The 20,690-nt window shown below is 40.8% G+C and overlaps 1 protein-coding gene across 1 annotated transcript in view; it reads left to right on the top strand.

Annotated features, from left to right (window-relative positions):
* The first annotated feature begins 2,515 nt into the window (after window positions 1–2,515).
* Window positions 2,516–20,690, top strand: part of NSD2 (nuclear receptor binding SET domain protein 2) — a 170,228-nt gene continuing 152,053 nt past the window's right edge. Inside the window, exon 1 of the mRNA XM_075066635.1 lies at window positions 2,516–2,663. The gene's annotated coding sequence lies outside the window, so the exon portion shown is untranslated. The remainder of the gene's footprint in view (window positions 2,664–20,690) is intronic.

The raw sequence follows: 20,690 nt of genomic DNA, 5'->3' as shown, positions 1-20,690 counted from the left end.
CCAGTGTGCCAGGTGAAGTTTGCATGGGAACACATAGGGTACCGCAGGGCCCAGCCACTGGCCGAGGGCCAGGTGCACTGGCTGCAAAGGTGTCCTGCAGAGACTCTCTCCTTTACACAGCTCCTCTAGGACTCTGCTTTAAAAGGCAGGAATAATCCCCCTTCCTACCCTGAAGTGCTTACCAGCTGCCCCAGGTCAGGAACAGGCTGCTTAGGGGCAGCCTCCCTCTCAGGGCTGCTGCAGCCCAAGGCCAGGTGATGATCCCAGGGTGCTGAAAGTTGCCCAGCAGTATTTGGGGCAGGGCAGGATGATCAGCAACACTGATTTAGTTAAAGTAGAATCAATGCATTAATGACTCCAGTTCCATTCTTGATTATATTGGAAAGACCCATTTTGTGAGGAGGCGGCGGCCTCCTACTAAAAATAAATAAATAGGGAGTGGGGCTTGATTAAAAAAAGGCTGAGATCCCCAATCTAGTCTGACCTTCCATATAACATAGGTCACAGAATTTCACCTAGTTATTCCTGTAGTATGGTTCTTAATGTTTTTTTCCCCTGTCAAATTTTCTTTGACTTTAATGGGAGTTGCATATGACCTTTTAAATATAAATTTGTGCAAAATTTTCTAAACTAGGATCCTTAATGTTAATTACCTACAATTCCCACTGAATTAAATAGGAGCTGTGGGCTCTAAGTACCTTTGAAATTCATGATGCTTTTATCTGGCGTCTAAACTGAGGCAAGCACACTTTGAAAATTTTGACCTGGGCTAAACTAGTATTCAGTCAGGGTTTTTCGCTTTCCTCTGCAGCATGGGGCATGAGTCACTTGCTGGAGGATTCTCTGAAGCTTGAGGTCTTCAAACCACAATTTGAGGACTTCAGTAACTCAAACATAGGTTAGGGGTTTGTTACAGGGGTGGGTGGGTGAGATTCTGTGGCCTGCATTGTGCAGGAGGTCAGACTAGATGATCATAATGGTCCCTTCTGACCTTAAAGTCTATTATGTGCTTTGCATCATCAAGTTTGATGGCTTATTACAACATTAGTTCCTGTTCTGATGTAATGGACATATTTATGATCTGGTATCAAGATTAGCTTTGTCTCCAATTGTATTTGTCTAGTTAGAAGTGGAATTATTTTGCTCCCCAAGGGAAAAAAAATGCTACCTGGATGTGCTTATATAGTACTTTAATATGACTATCTAAAATGTTTCCATATTGCCTGAGTGGTTAAAATGTCTTGGATTTTTAAGTAGTTGTATGGAAGACCAGAATACTATTTTTATGTACCATTCTCAGAAGAAATTGTGCCATGCATGCTAGGATTCATTTACACTTTGCAGTTATTGTAACTGTTAGGCCTTGTCTACACTAGGATTTAAAAGGTGATGTTAGCTCTTAGCTAATATGTTTTAAAAGTCTAGTATGCAAGTAGGGTTGCCAACTCTGACTGAAGCTCTTCTGGGAGATTTCCCCCACAACATAACATAAGTCATTTTCTTAAAATATCCTATTAAAATCTACCTGATTGCTTTCAATAGTCACTGGAAGATTGATGCCAATCCCGGGAGACTCCAGACCAATCCATGCTGCCTTTAAGGTGTTAAATTGATCAAGTTAAAGCACAGGGAGAGACTAGCTAACACATAACATCCCACCTTTAAATCCTAGTCTAGACAAAGCCAAAAAGGTAGAGTTAAGGCTGTTTGGATTTTGACGATGGAGACTATGCCTTCTATGTATTGTTTACACCCAAATCCTCCACAGTTGTAGAGGGATGTCTAAATGCCTGGGAAAGGAAAGGCCTCAGGTATGAAATGGAGTGAATTTATAGCCGAGGGTGAGAGGTAGCAGAGTTTACAACTACTGACCTGCAACAGACTTCAGAAAAGGAGGAAATATTAGGGAAGAGCATCTACCCTGGCAGGCTGAGCCGTGGGTAGCTAGAGGAACATGTAAAAGGACAAGAGTCTCTCCATGCAGCAGTAGAGAGGGAACTCTGCATGGGACTCCGCGCAGAGGCCCAGCCTAGACAGGGAGAGCAGCGCCCGGGACCAGCCCTTAGCGCGGTTGGAGCCGCAGGACGGGCTCGGGGGGCAGGGGAGCGTGGGGTGCTGAGGCGAATTGTTCCGCCTTTGGCTGGCAGAGGATGAACGCGTGTCGGGGATTCACAGGCGCCGTGACTCATGAGGTGGGGAAGGCGCCGCCCTGCCTTGGGTCTCGGGAGTCCCCACCCCCCACACTCAGGGGCGTGCTCCGGCAGCTTCCCTCCCCCCATCCTCCAGGCCCCCGCCGTTTGCATTCCAGGTCCCGTTACCGCCTGTCGCAGGGGCCAGCGAAGCGGAGCCCGGCCCGGGGCAGAGCCTGACCCCGCTCCCGGCCGCGGGGCTGGGTATACAGGCGGTTCCGTGCGGGGGGATTTGAAACAGCCGCTCCAAGGGCCGCGCCGCGGCGGCGTCCAATCAGCGGCGAGGATTTTTCGCGCTGGTTCTGGCCGGAGGAGGGGGCGGGGCTAGGGCCGCCGCGCAGGATTCCCGGAGCTGCCGCCGCTGCTGCTGCCGTTAGTGCTGCTGCGTCTTCTTGGCTGCCGCCGTTCGCGGGCATTGAGCCACCGCCTCTCTCCTCGCCCGGCTCCTGTGCGAGAGGATGTGCCAGAGCACAGGTCAGCGGGGCGTGCCGGGCCCGGCCAGTGTCCCTGGGGCGGGGGGGAGGCCCCGGGCACGCTACCGCAGGCCCCGGCTGGAGGCGGGAGCGGCGGTGAGGTTACCTCGCTGGCTCGCAGGGATGCTGTGCCTTGGCCCCGTGCGCTGCCGTTGGGAGGGCGAGCGGCTGGCAGCAGGGGTGGTCTGCGGTGCTGAGGCGAGGGATGGTGCCCCCCTAACTTCTCCATCCCCCGACGGCGTTATTCCCCCCCCGGTCTCCCGAGCCTCCTGCCCTTGCGGGAGTCTAGCTCCCCCCCGCTTAGCCGGCTCTCCCAGCCTCCTCCTGGGCTGAGGGGGAGGCTTCCACTATCTCGCCGGCACCCCCCGCTCACCTCCCGCCCCCGGGTGGCTCTCAGACTCCCCCTGCACGTACCCCCGGCTTCTTCCCGGTGTCTGCCCATCCTTCCGCCGGAGGCTGCAGCAGGATTACTGGTGTTGGCTGGGCTTCTGATTCTTGGGTGTTGGAGGAGCGGAAAGGAGCAACGCCGAGGCTGGAGTCGCGGCTGTTGCTGCTTCATCCTCTTTCTAATACAACCGCCCCCCCCCCCCTCCCGCACACACACACACAATCTCTTCATCGCTACTGCAGGAGGCGAGAGAAAATGTGTAAGGGGTGGGACAAGGCGCCTGTCGGTGTCACCTCCCTTCTGAGGGTGGAAATCAATCAGTGCAATATATACACAAATGGGAGAAAGATCTGCTTGAGGCTTTAAAATTTCTCGCTAAATGGTGGTAGTGGGTATAAATGTACTCCCCCCCCATTGCACTGACTGTGTGTGGTGTAATCATCTGAGGGCTGCTACTGCTGCCTTCCCTTTGGGTAGAACTGGGATTCCATGGCAGTAGGAGTGAGAGTAACTCTGGAAATGTATGGAGAGGGAAGCCATGTTTGATTTATTCCTCCACCAAAGACTGGTGTGATGATCCTTATACTTAACCCTGCTGCAGTTCATTCCGGACCTGTATGGGAGGCGAAGGCGATCTCTGTTAGAGAAGAGGAAATAAAATGTTTCTACTAAGCTTTACATGCTCATTGGCTCAGTCTTTATTAAGTACAAGAGGATAGATCTTTCATAATTTGAATTGATATTTGTGTGTTAAAAAGAACAGGGGAACTTGCATTTCCAAGGCCATAGTTATAGCTGATCCGTTGTGGGTTATAGCTCTGGGAGTGGGGGAGCGAATTCACCACACTTCTTGAGCGTATTTATACTTGGTCTTTCAAAATATGTCTGCTAAGAGGAGGGCCAAATGCTGTCAAAAGTATAGGAGCAGTACATATATATTGTATTAAAACAGATTTCAGGAAAAAAGGGCTGCTTGCTAACAGACTAGTTAGACAGACATGAGGCAGGTATAAGTCACTGCCTGTTTCTTGAATATTTTCCTATTGCTTTTTGCATTAAAATTGGTTTATAATTATTCTTATATTTAAGATTGAATGCTGTCTATGCTGAATAAAAAGGGTCTCTTATGAAAGGGAGATCGAGTCTTTTCAAACCCAAGACAGCAGCTCCATAGCGTAAGTTACCTGTGAAGTGTTTGTGTCGATATTGCAAGATCAACTTGCTGGTAATTCATGTATCATTGGTGTGCTTAGAAAGGTCTTTTAAATGTGGGAAATACTATTAAATCTGATCAAATAAATTTGCTCTTCTGTAGTATCTAAATACTACTGCAGTGGAATCTTTATAAACTAATTGAAATTATAATTTATTGTGGTAGTGCCTCGGAAACAGAACAAATATACCTGAATAAACTCTCCAGTACCGCTTAATGAAATTATTTGACCTGTTGGATGTGCATAGTGAATAAAACTGCTGTGGAGCAGTGCTAGTCAGTGCTCAAATACGCACTAAAAACTAAAACGTGATTTATGTTGGATTATGTGCCAGTGTAGAGCCATAAGGAGTGTTGATGAAATTTTTTAGGTGATATATTAATTTATAATTAAATAGTCTTCACTTCTCAGGTAGAAATAAGTTATTTCTTGTTAAGGATATGGGAATAAACATTCACTGCCACCGTTACATTCTTTTAGAAATATGCAAACACTGACAGGCTAATAAAACATAAATTTACCTTAATTACCTTAAATGGAAATGTCAAAAAGGAATAAGTACTTTTACATTATTTCAGGTAATTGGAGTGTAGAGGAAGTACTAATGCTGCCAGTTCAAAGAAGTTTTTAGAGTTGAAATTTAATCAAATTAAAAATATAACTATATTAAAACTACTCTCAAATACTTAAGAATCTAGCAGGAATGATGTAAAGATATTAAATACTATAATTTTTCATTTTCTGTAACAGGCATGTAAACTCTCTCTTTCTCTTGGTATCATTTCAACTATCAGAATATTACCTTAAAAATTGTGTTAGGCCTATGAGACACTGGCTTCTAAGACATGGGGTTTAGTTATTTTAGGCTGGGAACTTAAAAGGGGCTATGATGTATCTTGTTTAAAAAGGCTTACTGAGTTCTAAAATTATGCATTCAACAAAACAGTGCAGGCCTGGAAAGAGAGAGCTGTTACTGTGTCCCATTGTTTGTGGCTCATTCACTTCTTGCTTTTGCTTTGAATGTATTGTTTCTTTCATGCCACTAGTATTAATATGTATCTAAATCTAGGCCTCAGTCCTGCAATCTGATATATGTGGACCCTTGTGCTCAATAGGTGCCCATTTACTTCATTGGTACTCCATAGAGGCAAAGGGCTGCACCTGCCTGAGATTGCTGGAGAAGATGTGTATGCTGTAAATATTATAGCAGCCCTTCCATCTCCAGTCATTTCTTCTTTCTGATGCTTGCATAATTGCACAACAGAATTTTAAATTTACAGTATAAATATTAAAGCCTTGGAAACTTATGCAAATTGTAGGCATTTCCTCCTCAGAACTCTGTAAAGTATCTGACTACTTACAGGAAAAAAACTCAAATCTCCAGAAGAGCTGAGCACTGCACTGTTGAACTCTTCTGAGCTGGTGCCAATGTAAGCAATATGCATACCCTGATATTCAAGAAGTCTTTCTAATGGAATAAATTTGGCATTCAGTAGAAAATCTGACTGTTTGCTTATTTGTCTGTTTTTGTGCCATGCTCATCACTGTACTACCCTGTGCCTATTTAAATCTTTTAACTTCGTTAAATTTTTGTAAGGAATAACAAGCACAAAATACAAATAAGGTGTCTTTGTGGCTTGGTGTATGTTCATCTGTGTAAGAGATCTGAATGTATAGCTTTAGTGTCTTACCTTTTGACCAATGAAGAATGGAAATATTGAGGCAGAATAAAGTGGATAGGCACATCTACTTTTCTAACAAGCAGCTTATTTTCTAGTCAGTGGAGTGGCATTGAAGCTTAAGTGTGTCCTCACCGAAGAAAGCTTGACATCTCTGCTGTATCGTTGACGAAGAGAAGGTGAAATATGGCACCCAAGGATGAATGGCCAAATAGGGAGGAGAACCAAATTAAAAAAATGTACATATCTAGCAAATTGTAAAGGGGGGCGGGGGTTCATTTTATAGTTAAAGTAGAAAATGAATAGTTGGGAGGCCTTTGTGATTGACAACAGAAAGAAAACAGAAGAAAAGTGTATTGAAATGTAAGAAATGTCTCTTCAATCCATAGAGAGATTGTCAACTTCAAAATCATACTACTTTCACTTTTTTAACCTACAGTTATTACAAGTAGCACCTAAGATAAAATATAATTATACAAAAATCAATTACTTTTCTTTCAGATTACTTTGTGCATTTGACAAAAATTGAGAAAATAATAAATAAAAATGGGAAAATGATAGTAAAAGTTTGAAACTAGTTTTAACTTTTTGTTCAGCTGACTACATTTCAAGTTGATAGTCACCCTTTTAAAATGCGCATATTGACTTTACCCTATTAATTTAGGGAAACAACTTTTTTTTTTAAAAGGAGGGGCTATAATATACATTAAATTTTAAGATGGGATAGGTGGCATGCAATTGCAAAGTGAATGCTGGGCTTTGTATCATGTGTACCTATTCTATACCCTGCATTCTCACAACTAAAAGGACAGGCAAAATACTGAGATACCCAAAAATTCTGGAGTATAGATGTCTTGCACATCTCAATACCCTCTCCCTGTTGATGATAAATGAATGTGTACTATCAATGTGCATTAGTGTGCTCACCATCATATATCTTACCTGATAAATTTTAAATTTCAATGTTAGGCTTAAGAAATCAGTGTTTCTTTAGTGTATATAAAAAGCTACCTCTTACTGTGAAGGTAAAAATATAATAAAAGTATCCAATAAAAGAATAAATATTTTAAGTATGCTTTCGCTTTGCCATAAACAAATACCTGTTAACTGTATTATACCAAAAGTAAGTCTTCTGTGGTTGTGTTTTTTAGTGATTAAAAATAACAAAGTTGTATGGGAGTTGTTTAGACAGATCAGTGCTGTAATGGGCCATAACGTTGGACATAGACATTTTAAAGCATCTGTCTAAACATTTTGTAGCAGTGTATTCTGTGCTTTAACTGGCTAAAGATCTGGAAATGTAAAATGTTAGCTTATACATATTTCAAAGCTGTATAATGTTGGGCAGAATTCCTTAGCCTTGGGGCACAGTTGACATATAAGCACTGGTATTTGACATAATTTGAAACTTAAGCAATAAACTATATAAGTAGTTGAAAGAGTGTAAAGTTACAAGGTTTCCCCAACAGGTGGTTGTCCTGTTTCTATTGTTTTTTTGCCCTCTACACTACAACTACCCTTTCTTTAACTTAACATAAGATGTTTAAAAAATCAATTCAATTTCCACTTCTGGAGGGAGGGAGGGAGGAAAGCAGGAAAAAAAATATATGCATAGGGAGGTGCAAAGCATCAAATGGTGGTCAGATGAAAGATACCTAGGAGTACCATTTTTCTTTTGCAACAATTGATTATATCGCAAACAGAAACATGAGTGTTATCCTTTTGTCTTAGTCCTGTCTGTGTGTTTTATAATGAATCAGCATTCAAGGAATAGAAGGTGAGGCAAAATGAGATCTTTAAAAAAATATTTAAAATCAATTTGAAATATTATGAAAAAACTGATGTGATAGAAGAATAAAGGAATAAAATAAAATCTTAATAATTTTAAGAACCATGGTTAAACAAAACAGTGCATGCATATAATCTCCTGTCATAGTGTACAGATCCTGAATGATTTACTGCCAGGTTTGTGATAAATAGTGAACAAGCGTTCTTTAAAATGTTATTCTAGTGTGGTTTAGTTTGAGCAGCAAAGATGTTAGATCATGAAACTTGCCACCTTGATGGTATGCTGTTGAAGCAGGAGATCTGTCCACACTGGCATTCAGAAAAGGCTAAATCAGAGTGTTATCTCTATAGAAATGAATGTCCGGGTTATAGTCTCATAATGGAGACAAGAGGAAGCAAATAAATCCGCAAGAGAGCAAAGCCAGTATGGGCCTTGAGGAACGGTACAGAATATAAGGTTAGAATATGGGTCACTTCACTTTAAGTTCAAAACTGGTAACACCACAAACTTTGAATCAAATAATTTAGAAAAATTACAGTTTTAATTGAAGAATTTCCTATGAGAAGTATGGATTGCCAAAAGCTGTTTTGCTAGCTTTCATGAGTGAACTGAAAACACAGATTTGTTTGTTCAACAGGCAAAATACTGCTGAACAAAAAACTGAGCATGATCAGTGTAGTATTTGGGTTTTATAAGGGCATAATATGAAATCCCTGTGTAAACTTCTAGATACTTCATTGTCAAAAGTTGTCAGGCATCACATATCTTAATCTTACTGGGGTAGGATCTTGAAGTAAGTTCTTAAGAAAACATTCTCAGTACTTGTTCAATGGAAATCAGTTTTACTTTCTAAATTAACCTTTTTGGTGATGATGTAACCCATACTGAAAACAGACTACCTTAATAACGTTTGGGAAATCTGTAAATACGTTAGGAACAAGAGAGACGTGCAAAGTGTAGATCCACTACTTAGTTGTGAAGGATTGCTGCTAATGGACAGCACCAAGAAAGATGAGATGTTCAGTGCCTGTTCTGCTTCATTGTGTTAAGTATCTGGTCACAATTAATGTTAACAACAAAGGGGTAGGAACACAAGCCAGAATAGGGGAAGAAGGGGTTAAAGACTATTTTGATAAATTAGATGTATTCAAATCAGCAGGGCCTGACAAAATTCGCTCTTGGGTACTTACAAACTAGCTGAAGCAATCTCAGAACCATTAGTAGTTATCTTTGAGAACTTATGGAGGATGGGAGAGGTCCCGGAGGACTGGAGAAGGGCAAACATAGTACCTACTATTTATTTAGGAAGTTTTGACCAGTTGACAAAACCTTGCCATATAAATACCAGAAACAAAACAATCATTACAACAGTTAGCTGTTATTTGAAGAGACATTATAAAGGAATATAGTCAGTGCTTTCTATTTACCAGAGTGTTACCATGTTGCAAAGTGAGCATCCTTACAACACCAGTGTTGTTCCTGGTGGCTTTATTAAATTGAGTGATATCTCTATACACACATTTAACAGACCAGGCATGTCTGTAAAATGTTAATATTTTAAAAAATAATTAGACAGATGTGCTGGGTTTTTTGCGAGTGAATGTACTTTGCCTGAGTATTGAATAAAAGGTAATGTATTTATCTGTCCTCTGCCTATCTTGCCAAGTACATAACTAGAGTGTTAACTTTTCCATTACAGCTTCCTGTATTTTTTTTTTTTTAACCATTCCTTTATGGTTGGGCAGTTTTTCTTTTCCCAGTGAGAGGCTCTAAGTAGCCCAACAATTCATAGTATCTATCTTGAAAAACAGGAACAAAGAGGACCCATGGATTTATAGACCAGTCAGCCTAACTTGCGTTCCTGAAAAGGTACTGGAAGAAATGATCAAACAATTAAATCACAAGTACCTAGAGGATAATAGGCTGAAAAGTAATAGCCAGCATGGATTTGCCAAGAACAAATCATGATAAATCAACCTAATTTCCTTTGCTGATAGGGTTACAGGTCTAGTGGATGTGGGGAATGGAGAGGGGAGAACCAGTAGATGTGATGGATCATGATTTTGGTTAGGCTTTTGACATAGTCCTGCATGACATTCTCAAAAGCAAACTAGGGAAATGTGGACTGTAGATGAAATTACTATAAGGTGGCTGTACAGCTGCTTGAAAAACCATACTCAGAATAGTTATCAGTGGTTTACTGTCAACTGTAGGCCATATCTAGTGGGATACTGCAGGGATCTGTCCTGTCTGGTACAACTGTATTTAGTATTTTCATTAATGACTTGGAGTATGGAATGAAGTGTCCGCTTATAAAATTGTGGATGACACCAGCTGGGAGGGGTTGCTTGCACTTTGCTCTTCAAAATTACCTTGATAAATTGAAGAATTGATCTGAAATTAACAAGATGAAATTCAATAAAGAGAAGTGCAAAGTATTACACTGAGAAGAAAAAAGATCAAATGCACAACTACAAAATAAGGAATATCTGGCTAGGCAGCAGTATTGCAGAAAGGAATGTAGGGCTTATAGTGAATCACATATTGAACATGAGCTAACAATGTGATGCAGTTGTGAAAAAAGGTATTGTCATTTTGAGGTGATAGGCATGTCATATGTAAGACATGGAAGGTAACTGTTCTACTCTCTTGACACTGGTGAGCTCTCAGCTGGAGTTCTGTCTCATTCTGGCCACCACACTTGAAGAAAGTGTTATGGTTAAGGGGTATTACAATGAAGACAGTGATCAGTTGTTCTCCGTATCCATTTGAATGTAGGACACAAGAAGTTATTGGCTTAATCTGCAACAAGGGAGATTTAGGCTAGATATTAGGAAATCTTTCTAACTATAAGGGTAGTTAAGTAGTGGGACAGGTTACCCAGGTAGGTGGTGGAATCTCCATCACTTGAGGTTTTTAAGAACAAGTTGAACAAACACCTGTCAGGGTGGTCTCAGTGTACTTGGTCCTGGACTATTACACACCACTTTTCTTAGTGGTTAGTAATGGGAAGTAAGTATGTTTGAGTTTGAGGTACTTCTGTAAAAATGTACTCTATTCATGTTAACAGGTATCAGAGAGCCCCAGTCAACAGCCTGCTTGGAGTTAAGCAATAGTAAAAGAATAATGAGGATAATCAATGAAATTATAAGAGCAGATTTAAAATGGGTAAAAGACAATGCATACACAATGTGTATTTGCCATTGGAACTCCCTGGTACAGGATTTTACTGATGGAAAAAGCTTAGATTCCAAGAACTAAGCAAATAAAAATTTCATCAACAGTTACATAACAAGAGTTATTCTTAGCAAAAACTCTTGTGAGGAATACATCTCCATATTATACCAGCAGGTATATGGTAAGTTGGCTGATGACATTATGGGAGCTTTCACTTTTCTCTTACTCTTTTTTTTTTATGAGTATGTCATCAGAGATGGGATTCCTTAGTAGATTCACTTTTCAGATCTATTTCTAGCATGGTAGTTGCCACTACCTTGATTTTCCCTGCAATGAGTCTTTCAGAATGGGTTGGTCGGATTAGTGGAGGTCATCTTGATAGCCAGCCACAGTTAACCGGCTGTTCAGGATTGTTATCTGTGCCTGTCTCACCAAAACACTAGCTACGCTGATAAAACCCCCTAGTATAGGTCACAGCTGTAGCAATATAACTGCTTATCCCAGTGTAGTTTCTGCCAAATACTAGTATAAGCATAATTATACTGATATAGCTGTGCTCACACTAGAGGGTTTTACTGATATTACTATATTGGCAAAACCCTCCTTGTGTAGAAAAGCCTTTAAACAGCAGTACTGCCTTTGGTATCTTTTTGCAGTTTTCACAGTGGCTTATGCTAGGGTGCTTCTGGCATCTGAGATATGATTGAGTGGTTGAATAAATCCAATGCAATGGAAGTTGGGGTGGGGGAATTCTGAGGGTAGGGAGTACTGTATATTCATTCATGAACCAAATTTTTTTAGTAAAAAAGGGAAGCACCAGAGAAGGGGGTCAGCTTATGAACGGTATAGAGAGGGAAAGATGGGACACAGCCCCTCCCCCCCCCCAACAGAGGGAGCAAGGAGAGGCAGCAGAGCCAGAAGGCAAGAGGCCATGCTGCTCTCCCCCTAGCCTCTGAAGCAGCTGCAGCTCTGGGGCTAGCAGGCTGCCAGCCATGCTGGTCGGCCCCGCCCCCCGGAGCAGGCGGAGGGGAGAGAATTGGGATGGTGAAAAGGAAAAGTAGTTAGAAGGAAAAAGGAGTAGGGCATAAAGGGTGGGAAGAGGTAGGAGAGAGACATGGATTAGGAGAAGGAGCTGCACCAATAGGATAACTAATTTGAGATTAAACTTAGTTTGTCATCCAAGGACTGATAGAGGTTTAGGAATACAACAGACACAACACTCAGAGCCCTTGTGGGAGAGTCACCTCATTGAATTCACTAGTGAACCCTAGACAACTGGAGGAGTAGCATTAATGGGCTATATTATCCAACCCTCCTTTGCTAGAGGAAGGGCTACTGTCATGTAATGCTATTGTGACTGCCTGGAAAATAAGGGAAGCTTCAAGTACAGTCTTGAAAAATGTAGCAAACACAGTTATATTGGGAGGTGATGGTGGGGAGAGAGAGAGGATACAACCTCATAGTGATAATATAAGGTGCTGTACCCTAATAAGAAATCCAATGTAGTTGCTCCCTTGTAGCTTTGGGTGGACAGGACTTAGGGAAGAAAATGGCATGCTGATGTTGCCACCAGAGTGTGATGCTTGGATCCTGCTGTAGATGCCCACATCTTCTGTGTATGCCTTGTTTGGTGTGTGTGTGGTCAATCTGAAGTTCCTTTGCGGGGCTGGAAAAGAGTAGTTATCCTCACTTCCTCCCAATCACACCCATGGAGCAAGGAGACTCAGCTATTTCCCTGTGGGTATTTAGAGTGGAGATGGGGCTCCTCTTTCCTTAGATTTTTTTTGTGGTCCTCTCCGTGGATTGTGCTTATACCACTGTTGCTGTCCAAAGTCTTTTTCTTTCCTCTCCAATCTGGAGAATTTGATCAGTTTCAGTCAAATTTCCTGTTGTTTTGAACAGCAGGAGTGACACTAAGAGGACACTCTTTCCTCATGATTTTGCAGAGATTATATGTAATCTTTCCTATCATACACACTTCCAGTTCCACTCCCAGCAGTGGTTCTATTGTTGCAATTGGTCAGGAAGATGTTTGGCAAAGTGACATTGATCAGATATTTGTAATTATCTTTGCTGCACCAGAAATGCAATCTTAGTTCTTGCCAAAGAAACCCTGCTTGCCATCAGTGCTTATTGATTCTGGGAGTTAATGTGGGAAAATTAATTTTCCAGTTTCTCCTTGCTTTTCATTATGGGAATAGGTCATGAGTCTCCTGATTTAGGAGGAAATCTGAGCACTCTTCCCCTTCTCTCTCTGGAAGTTTCTTCTTTTTATAGCTTCCTTACTTAGGCATAGCTGTTGTTAGGCTACATGTCTCAGTAGCCTAACAGGCCACAGCTGTCAGTTTCTTCTCTCCAAGCTAGGCAGCTCTGGCAATTACCGGTACTTAAAAGGCTGTTTTTCTCCTGTCACATAGAGAAGGGATTCAGCCCCTTTTTTGTTCAGGCAGGGATAAGCCACATGTAAATATTATTTCTCTTAAATGAAAACATGCTTTCATATTAGAGTTTTAAATTCTGTTCCTTCTTTAAAAACAAAAAATTGGGGCCAGACCTATATTGCTGGAACTACTTTCAGTATTGCTTAGAATATCTTAGCACTTTTGATGAATAGCTACTGTATATGTGCATATATTGGCCATTCAAATCTTCTTTTAAAAAAGTACTAAGATTTAATCTTTCTATGTGAATGTAATTTATAGAGAGAGTTTGGTAAACTTCAATGTCTTACGCATTCATAAATTTCAGTTATCCCAGTTTTTATTAGTTTTCTTTAATCGGGCATTACATCTCAGATACATTAGTGTTATATTGTTCTGGTTAAGGATGTACTTTAAAATTCTTGCATTTTAGGTGCCTATAACTTTTTGAGGACTTAAGCCTTTGGACTAAAGTTTCCCATGTTTGTTCTCAGACAAATGGCACATTTCGTTTTTTGGTAAAAATTTGTTTTGACTGTCTTATCTGTGTGTGTCATGCTCTTCAAATTTTTAATGCATTAATTTGCACATAGATAACTCAGCTTATATTTAAAACATCAATCTTGCATATATTTAGTATTCAATGGGTCAAATGCTTTTGTTGTGACCGGATAAATTTGGGTTAGAAAGAAACTGGCCCAGTCTGATATTTTTCTTGTGCAAAGTAATTTCTATTGAAGTTAGCATTAATTTTGCCTTCCTAACAATTGGGGGGTGAGGTCCTATGTTAAAAATGTTCTGAGCTGCACATTAGTGCTGTACTGCAAGACGCACACAAAAGTCTAAATTTTTCCTTCTCAAAAGACTTCCTTCAGAAAATCTTCCATCTGTTGGCATTTTTCAACATCAGTTGAAAGCCTGATTTGTAGATATTAAAGGTGGTGTTTGTGGATAAATGTTTTTAAAAGTTTATACACATCGATATGTTAGAGGGGAGGCAACTTTTGTGCTGTTCATCTTAGATGTTTTCCTGAAGCTATAGAGGAAGTTCAAGTTAAGTTTTCTTTTGATAACTTTCTTCCATTTCCTTGGCTTGGCAGAAAAACAATCCCACTTGGCTAGCTCATAATTTCTGACACAGAAAAAGCATCTCTGAGATTGCTGCCAAGGTGGTAGAAATAAATAATACCATATAAATGCTCTTAACAATCTGGACAGTAAAACATTGGAATGTGTTTTTGATATGCAGAATAAACACATTTGGCACCTGACTTGCTGTCATATAATAGATGGTCAGCTAACTAATAAAGCTATTAAAATGTACACAAAATAACTTACTCTATGTATGTAGAAGCATTCCATTAATTATAAACAGTAAATACAAAGACCTTGCAAGAACATGCATTTGTCCCATTAAAGACTTGCTTCTCTGTCCAAATCCCCCTTAAAACAAACAAAAAAACACAAAATCCCACTTCATTCAAAGAAAATGGTGTATTCAGATACCTTAAATGGGTTCCTGTGAAACTAAGTATCCATTGTTTTCATACAGCAAACTACTAGGCCCCGGACTTTCCCATCTTTCCTCCTTGCTGATGTAGATGGTGCTTGGTGGGTCATTGGGCAGTATCCTATTAAGGCATTAACTTGAGCTCATTAGCTGTTACTGATTTTTTTGTATTAAGCTCTCCAATCTTCCTCTTCTACCCCATGCAGAGCACTCCAAGTTAGAGGTTGGGTTTTTAGCTGCGCTTGTACAACATGATTGATTAGACTCTTCCTGTTGGTATTCATACTTCCACCTTTTCATGTTCTCTGTATGTATAAATATCTCCTGTCTGTGTGTTCCATTCTGTGCATCCGAAGAAGTGAGCTGTAGCTCACGAAACGTATGCTGTATTAAATTTGTTAGTCTCTAAGGTGCCACAAGTACTCTTGTTCTTTTTGCGAATACAGACTAACACGACTGCTACTCTGAAACTTGTACAACATGGTTTTCCAAGAGGAGCAGAATGATGGTAACCCTAACCACTGTATCATGATATATTCTTGTAACATTGCTCAATCAGATATCTCTTTCTGACCATCTCATTTCATTCAGTATTGTTACACTCTCATTCATAACTTCTAAGATCACAGCATTCCTGATGTATCTGCTACTGTTGACTCTCTCTCTTATCCCTCCTTTATCCAAAATGGATTCTCTGGTCACCTTCCTCAACTCTTAATTGTTCTTCTGTCCCATTGTTCCACTTAACTCCATCCCTGGCTAACACCTTAGATCTTGCTTCCTTGCTTCATCTGTTCCTTAGCTCAGGGGTTGGCAACCTTTCAGAAGTGGTGTGCCGAGTCTTCATTTATTCACTCTAATTTAAGGTTTCGCGTGCCGGTAGTACATTTTAAAGTTTTTAGACAGTCTCTTTCTCTAAATCTATAATATATAACTAAACTATTGTTATATGTAAAGTAAATAAGGTTTTTAAAATGTGTAAGAAGCTTCAATTAAAATTAAATTAAAATTCAGAGCCCCCCGGACTGGGTGGCCAGGACCCAGGCAGTGTGAGTACCATTGAAAATCAGCTCACGTGCCACTTTCGGCACACATGCCCATAGGTTTCCTACCCCTGCCTTAGCTGCTGAAAACCTCTGAATGGAAACCTAACACTAAGCAGATGATGATTATTCAGTAAATAAAGGCTTTTTCTTTAATTTTCTGCCATTTTTCTAGCTAATCTGTCCCCCACTCTCCTTTGAGTCCAGTGTTCACACCCTTTGTCTCCTGTATGCTGCCTTTTGACTTCCTCCTTCTTACCTTTTTATCCCTATGTGCTGACTTCCTCAAGGCTTGTCTGCTTGGTGGGATAATGCACACTGCAGGGAAGGAAGGGAAGATTTCTAAAATGCAGTAATGTGTTGTGTATTAATTGGTCTGCATAGATCCAGTCTGTGTACACTAAAAGCTCCCTAGTGCATTTTAGCCTGGTGACAGTATTATGTTAAAGCACACTTGGGAACTTCCAGTGTGGATCAATTAACGTGCAGCATGTTAGTGTGCTTTAAAACATCAGTTGTCAACAGGGGTTCTGCGGCCAAGAGCCTGAGCCTTGGTGCCCCCTGCTGCAAGGCTGAAACCCCAAGCCCCAGGACACCCCTCCCACCCCCCAAGTACCAGAGCAGGGCACGAAGTCATCACCACCCACTTGCCTGGCCACCTGAACAATGCATTTCACTTCTTTGTCAGTGGTTGAAAAACCCTTAAAATCATTCGCACATTCTTTCCATAGGTTTCGCCAACATGCATTGACTGTTTCAGGCTTGATTGCATCCATTGCCTGTTTAATATAAGTGATGCAGTTGGCAGTGTTGAAGGACTTCCGGCACTCCATCACATTAAGATTGAGATCAGCATCCATAGTGCTATGTATCCGTGAGAATGTAAGACTCGTGTATGTGGCCTTGAAACAGCGAGTCACGCCTTGGTTGAGAGGTTGGAGTCTGGAGAAGGGAATGGGCGGGGGAGAGAGACAATTTCAATGTCATTATGCACAAACTGGAGTGCCTCAGGGTGGCTAGGAGCATTGTCTACGATCAGCAACACTTTCAAGTCAAGTCCTTTCTCTTGAAGGTACCGCTTGACCTCTGGAATGAAACACTTGTGGAACCAATCCAGAAATAATGCTGCCGTCACCCAAGCCTTTTTATTTGATTGCCAAAACACAGGAGATTTTTGTTCTTGGGGATTTGCAGCCCTATAGAGCAAGCCCAGCTTTATTAAATGCCCAGCCACATTGCCACAAAACAACACAGTCACACAGTCTTTAGCTCCTTTGAAGTCAAGGACTTGTCTTTCTGATTTCGAAGTATAAGAGTGGTTGCACATTTTTTTCCAGAAGAGCCCAGTCTCGTCAGCATTAAAAACTTGTTCCAGAAGATAGCCCTTTTCTTCTATGATTTTCTTTGTTCTGGGTAGGCTTTTGCTGCCTCTTCATTGGCAGATGCAGCTTCACCAGTAGTCTGCACGTTTTTGAGGTTGAAGCAGTTCCTAAAACTGTCTGGCTTTGAATTCCTTCTCATCAGAAGGCTCTCTCTCTTCGGCGGGAGGTTTGAAAAGCGCGTAGAGGCTAAGAGCCTTTTCTCAAAAAATATTGCCATCGATAGGCACACATTTATGGTTCGTGTCTTCCAACCATAAGTTTAATGCCTTTTCAGTCTTCACTAAAGTCTTATCATGCACCTGGCTTGTCACCTTAGCAGGTATTGGAGCACTTGATACCATGGCTTGATGAATTTCTCTCTCTCGATTCTTGATGGCATGGATGCTAGATTCGTTGTGGCCATATTTACGCGCCACGTTGGAGACTGACATACTGTCTCTCAATAAGTCCAACACAGCCAGTTTTTCCTCCAGCATTGGAACAGATAGCTGCTGCTTTGGTTGAGCACCAGATGAAGTAGTTGGCTTGCATTTAGGGGCCATGTTGTACAAAAAATACATATCTTTAAACGCTAGAATCACACTCAGTACAGTGAGATGCTCATACTATGAGAGGCATGCAGGAACTGAGACCAACTGAGGGAACAGCAGATTCTCATCTCCCATCTCACACTCACTCTGGGGGATACGCTCATTGAGTGGAATGGTGGGTGGAATCACCCGCACTACCATATTTAAATTTTTTTTTTTTTTTTTTTTTTTGCCGAGTGCATATAGTTGAATTTGCGCGAGTTAAATGCGCGTATGATGAGACTCCACTGTAATTTGAGCCTGGCGGGGTGCAAGAGTTGTGAAGGCTCGCTACCTTCAATATGATAGAAAACCTGTGGGGAAGATTAAGTCTGGTTTCAAATTACCTGCTTTTAAAAAAAAAATGCTGGCCTCTAACATAATTAAATGAAAACTGATAGAAGAAGGCAATTTTAAAAAGTGAAATATATCAGGTTTCAACTGAAAAACAAATATTTTTAAAGAGACTAGACTGTGGTTTAGAAATATGTTTGACAGTCTCTGATGCTGTAAGTGCTCATCCACTATGCCTAGTACTATTGATTAAACAAATGGAGCACTTTGCATTTGTCTTCATTAAACAGGATGAAGTTTAATAAAGACAAATGCAAAGTGCTCCACTTAGGAAGGAACAATCAGTTTCACACATACAGAATGGGAAGAGACTGTCTAGGAAGAAATATGGCAGAAAGGGATCTAGAGGTTATAGTGGACCACAGGCTAAATAAGAGTCAACAGTGTGATGCTATTGCAAAAAAAGCAAATGTGATTCTGGGATGGATTAACAGATGTGTTGTGAGCAAGACACAAGAAGTCATTCTTCTTCTCTACTCTGTGCTGGTCAGGCCTCAGCTGGAGTATTATGTCCAGTTCTGGGCACCGCATTTCCAATTTCTCCACATCTTTGTTGAGAGGGTCCGGAGAAGAGCAACAAGAATGATTAAAGATCTAGAGAACATGACCTATGAAGGAAGGCTGAAAGAATTGGGTTTGTTTAGTTTGGAAAAGAGAAGACTGAGAGGGGACATGATAGCAGTTTTCAGGTATCTAAAAGGGTGTCATAAGGAGGTGGGAGAAAATTTTTTCGTCTTAGCCTCTAAGGATAGAACAAGAAGCAGTGGGCTTAAACTGCAGCGAGAGGTTTAGGTTGGACATTAGGAAAAAGTTGGTAACTGTCAGGGTGGTTAAACACTGGAATAAACTGCCTAGGGAGGTTGTGGAATCTCCATCTGTGGAGATATTTAAGAGTAGGTTAGATAAATGTCTATCAGGGATGGTCTTGACAGTATTTGGTCATGCCATGAGGGCAGAGGACTGGACTCGATAACCTCTCGAGGTCCCTTCCAGTCCTAGTCTATGAATCTGTTTATTGAGTTAATTAATTTCTAGCTGTCTGGTTTTGTAGGTTAAATTTCTTTTGTCAGATGACTTTCTAGTTTAAAAAATAAGTGAGAATAAGAATCCATTTTTGTTAAAAGAAAAATGTTAATGAATTACTAGTGAGAACAAACATAACAGGATTGTAAAATACAAACCTCTTAATCCAATAGGCCTTATAGTTTGTTGATCAGATGTTCAATTAGCCACTAGAGGGAGCTCTTAGCCTCATTTAGGTCTCTGTATATGGCAGGTTTTCAGAGACTTTTTTGTATGCTAAGGCAACTTGGATATTTAAAATAAACTACTGGCTTTTTGTGCTATAAAATTACACTAAGAATTTGGATGGGAAGTACAAGATTAGTCATACATATATCATTTATAGTAAAAATAAGTGCTCAAAAAGAAATGTTGTGCTCATTGCAATAACTTTAAATTTCATAGTTTATTGTGTGATAGTTATGTCTCCTTATGTAATTTGGCTGGAATCACTATTCTTTTGTAGGAACAATTCATGCTAAAAATTCTGTTGAATTTGAGTATGAAAGACTGGAATTTATTAACGTGCATTAGGTTTTCAGTTTCATTTTTCTGTCAAAAAATGGAACCACCGTTTTTAGAGGAGAGTTTTTGAGGTGATTTGGTTTTCTACGTTTTCACAAATTTACTGCACAGTTACCAACTCTCTAAATTTGCCTTGCAAATACTACTTCCAGCAGCATTAATCAGTCTAATCATTTATCAGGTACTATGCTTAATTTGTTTGTTCACAGTAGTGCTTTCCAAATTGTCAGTTTCAGACATCTTCCAATTATACCATTGGGGGAGTGCTTCTGTAGAGGAGCACTCTAGAGATATGGACTGATGTGTAACTTTAGGGCTTTCCTACACATATAGCGGTGCAGCTGCAGTGCGGCTGGTGAAGATGCTCTATGCCAATGGGAGAGAAGCTCTTCCGCCAACATATGGCTGTCCACGCGACATAAATTATGCCAACATAAGCTGTAGTGTAGATATAGTCTTCAGACTCTGTACAATTCCAAGTGACAATTAGAGAGGTTATGGAGTATGAAATATGGTGAAAAAACAGCATTTCCCCAACCTTAGTTGAATTTAACTTCCTGGTTAATATAATTAATTTTAAATCTTCACACATGGAGTTTGCTTTTTTTAACCTTAAAAATTCTGTCGCCATCCAAATCTGTGCTGATTCTCACATCTCTCCTTCATCTTACTCCTGACACTTTTTCCTGGGTGTCTCACTACCACCTTATTTGCAATCAGAATTTGTCTTCTTGGATCACGTAGGCCTTGGCTACACTGGCACTTTACAGCGCTGCAACTGGGATGTGAAAAAACACCCCCCTGAGCGCTGCAAGATGCAGCGCTGTAAAGTGTCAGTGTAATCAGGGCGGCAGCGCTGGGAACGCGGCTCCCAGCGCTGCACTCTACACCCGTAAGGGATTTGGTTTACAAGCAG

Source organism: Chelonoidis abingdonii, chromosome 5 (assembly GCF_003597395.2).
Source record: "Chelonoidis abingdonii isolate Lonesome George chromosome 5, CheloAbing_2.0, whole genome shotgun sequence".
Classification (NCBI taxonomy): domain Eukaryota; kingdom Metazoa; phylum Chordata; order Testudines; family Testudinidae; genus Chelonoidis; species Chelonoidis abingdonii.
Note: the sequence above shows the minus strand (reverse complement) of the source record. Positions and strands in the feature narration are given on the sequence as shown.